Raw genomic sequence first — 3,970 nt, forward strand, 5'->3', positions numbered from 1 at the left:
GTCCTAGGCCCCCCCACCCTCCTTTTTCTTGGGCACAATTCACATGCACAATGACTTGCATAACAAAAAAACACTCACACGGTTAATTACGGGTGCAGTTGATAATTACAGGCACAATTAGCCACTTGCTAATTTTGAGGGTGCGAGTAGTTAATTACACTCACAATTAGGCAACTGCTGTAGGCCTGGGACAGGATTCCTGGCGGGGGGATCCTCCTTGGAATCAGACTCCCAGGGTGAGGCCCTGTGGTGGGGAGGGGGTGATCAGGTGATCTGCAAAGCACCCTCCTCCCAGCTTCAAGGCGTGGGCTTAAGGCCTAGAGGCCAGGGCCTGGCAAATGAAAAATCCAGCTTGGGGCCCTTTCCAGGGAGCCCCAGAGGCCTTCTCTTGGGTCATTTCACAGGATGGGGGTCGCCGTCACTCCTCTGTCCCAGGAGGATTCAGAGAGGTCAGTTCACAGGCCTATGCTGGGCAGAGCCACTTGTCCATGGCACTGGCCACTCAGCCAAGTATTGACAGACCCACCCGCAGGGCAGACGAAGGAGGCATGGCTCAGCCGGCTGTGGGACCCTGCATCCCCCACTCACTTACACATGTGCACACATATGCACATGCACACGTGAACACACACACACACACACACACACACACAGAGCCCTCCTCAGCTCACATTGGGCTACAGGTCGCTGTCCAAGGTACTGACCTCTCTGCTGCTGGGCCCCTCCTCGCTGAGCCGGGCAGGAGGAGTCAGCTCGGCCAGCTGGAGGACCAGGCAGGGACAGCACCCGAAAACCCTGCTCAGCCCCCTGTGCTGTTCCTGCCCCTGAGACCGTGGCCAGCCACCCAAGGACTACCCCTCGGCGGCTTGAGGACACAGCGCCAGCTCTTCATCTCAAGCACACTAAGGCGCAAGAGGGAGGGTCTGTAGCCTTGGCAGAGACTGAGCCAGATGCACTGAGACCCTGGCCTGGGGCGGGCAGGGGCTCCCTCAGGGGGATCAGAAGGGGTCAATGCTGCAGACCACAGGCCGGTCTAGCCTCAGGCACGGTCCGCCTGGCATAGCACACTTTACAGTGTGGAATATACTGTTGTATTTGTTTCCTGGGGCAACAAAGTCCCACAAACCAGGTGGCTTAAAGCAAAGACATTTATGCTCTCCCAGTTCTGGGGGCCAAAAGTCTGAAATCAGTATCCTTGGGCCGAAATCAAGGGGTCAGGAGGGCTGAGCTCCCTCCAGGGGACCTAGGGGACGAGCCCTCACTGCCTCTTCCAGCCTCCAGTTCCTTGGCTCATGGCCACACCACTCCTGTCTCTGCCTCCCTCTTCACTTCATCTTCTCAGTGTAACCTCCCTCCGCCTCCCTCTTATATATGGACACTTCCCATTGGATTTCAGGCCTATGACTAGTCCAGAAAGATCTCATCTTGAGACCTCTAACTCAATCACATCTGCAGAGACTATTTCCAAATCAGGTCACCTGAATTCACGGGTTCTTTTTCCCTTGGGGTGGGGGGTGGGTGGGGGGGATTTTTCAGCTGACCACAATTGTCAACATTAAAAAATCAAGATATTGTAGGGGTCCCAACTAGACATTGAGAACAACTAGACATTGTAAGGGTCCCAACTAGACATTGAGAAGGTGGACAACGGGAGGACTGGGTCTCCTTCATCCCTCAGCTGCCAGGATGGAGGGTTTGGGGGGGTCATTTCTTACACAGCTCCCAGGGGGGAGGCTGTGGAGCCTCAGGAGTGTCACTTCGCTACCTCTGGGCTTCCTTTTCTGTTGCTGGGACCATGTACGAGCTAGTTCTTGCTGAGGAACGAACACAAACATGATCTCAGCAGCAGAGTCAGCATTGGTTGGCTGGTCCAAGTCAGGCCGCGGGGGCAGCTGAGCTCTGCCCCCTACTCCCTCATCTTCCTCCTGACCAGCAGGCTAGCCACCCTCACTGATGGCAGCAACACAGGACAGCAGCCTGGTCAATGCAGCTCTCAGTTCAGGGTACCACATGCCCTGTGAACATCCCCTCGGTCAAAGCAAATCACATGGCTGAGCCCACAGCCAAGCAGCAGGAAATCAGACTCCACCCCCTTAGTGGGGGAGCTTCAGAGGCATAGGGCAAGTGTGGTTGGCAGGGGTGAAGGATGAGGCCAGTGATTCCAGGGGCCTGCAGGGGTGCATGGGAGTCAGAATCCACCATTCACTTCCCGAGCACAAGCCCAGAGCCAGCTGGCCCACAGGTCCCCCAGGTGCCCAGCGTCCCCTCGTCTCCCTCCCATGCGGCGGGGCTCACATCCAATGCCTGGTTCCAAGTGTCCTCCTCGTCTCACCTGCATGGTGACCATCCAGGATGCTCTCCCTGAGCCCGCTGCTTACCGAGTGCCACACAGGCCTGCAGGGAGAGTGGGCACACGCAGGAGAGACACATGATTTGCAATCTCATTAATAAACTGTAGCCCAACCACAAACCTGCCCTGACAAGGAGCTGCATTTGTGGTAACATAAAACTGTCAGCCAGCTGGGCATAGTGGCTCATGCCTGTAATCCCAGCACTTTGGGAGGCCGAGGTGGGAGGATCACCCAAGGTCAGGAGTTCGAGACCAGCCTGGCCATCGCGGTGAAACCCCGTCCCTACCAAAAATACAAAAATCAGCCAGGTGGTGGCACCTGCATTTAATCCCAGGTACTCAGGAGGCTGAGGCAGGAGAATTGCTTGAACCCAGAAGGCAGAGTTTGCAGCGAGTCAAGATCATGCTACTGCACTCCAGCCTGGGAGACTCTGTCTCAAAAAAATTTTTTTTAATTAAAAAAAAAAATTGTCAGCCAATGAAGCTCGTTACAAGCTGCTCCTCAGACCTCTTGTCAGCTGTGACTGTGTCCACCTTTTCAGCCCTTCCAGGCCTGGAGCTGGAGCCCAGGGAGGCCAAGGGGTCCCCACCGCAGTTGGGGTGCCGACCATTAGCTGCCAGTCCTTCTGTGGGCTCTTCAGATTCAGTCTTGCATGCGCTGGGGCCCCGGGACCTCCCATGGGAAGCCTGACTCGGGCCGTTCAAGAGTCCTATCTAGCCCTCAGCAGGACAAGATCCTCTCAGCAACGTCCCCAACACACACTGGCTTGGCCAGCCTGCAAAGAGCCAGTTCTGCATTTGGACAGCTTGGTTCCCCCAAGGTACCCTTGTACTCCATGGTAAGCCAAAACAAGCCTCTTTGTAACTTCCACCCACTAAAACCATTCCATTACCACCGAGATGGGTTCTCCACCTGCCCATCCTGAACTTACCCCCACATGTCCCATGTCTCCTTGTCTCCTGCATCTGCCGCCCACATGCAGGCTGAGTGTGAAATAACAAAGGACACGCTCCTGGTGGCACAGGGCAGAGCGTCTGCACACACACAACTCGCAGAGGGAAGGGCATCCATGCGGGCCATGAGCCGGCTCCCCACAACGACCAGCCCAGCCACCCCGACGGTGGGGGAGAACGGGTCCTCCCTCTACGATCTGAGAGTTCTGCTTGGTAGCCCTCAAACCCTGCTCCACACACACCTGTTCGCCCTGAATCTGACGTGCTCACTTTGAGCTGTCTTCCTGTACGCCTTTTCCCAGGCTGACACCCGCTTTTCTTTGCAAAATTGTCAGCTGAATTAATTAGCCAGAGCAATCAGGCAAGAGAAAGAAATAAAGGACATTCAAATTAGAAAAGAAGAATTCAAACTATCTGTTTGCCAATGGTATGATCTTATACCTAGAAAACCCTAAAGACTCCTCCAAAAGACTCCTAGATTCAATAAACGAATTCAGTAAAGCCTCAGGTCACAAAATCAATGTAGCACTGCTATACACCAACAATGACCAAGCTGAGAATCAAATCAAGAACTCAATCCCTTTTATAATAGCTGCAGGCCGGCCGCGGTGGCTCAAGCCTCTAATCCCAGCACTTTGGGAGGCCGAGACGGGCGGATCACGAGGT

This window comes from Rhinopithecus bieti, unplaced genomic scaffold (genome assembly GCF_001698545.2).
Source record: "Rhinopithecus bieti isolate Rb0 unplaced genomic scaffold, ASM169854v2 scaffold_12573, whole genome shotgun sequence".
NCBI classification, from domain to species: domain Eukaryota; kingdom Metazoa; phylum Chordata; class Mammalia; order Primates; family Cercopithecidae; genus Rhinopithecus; species Rhinopithecus bieti.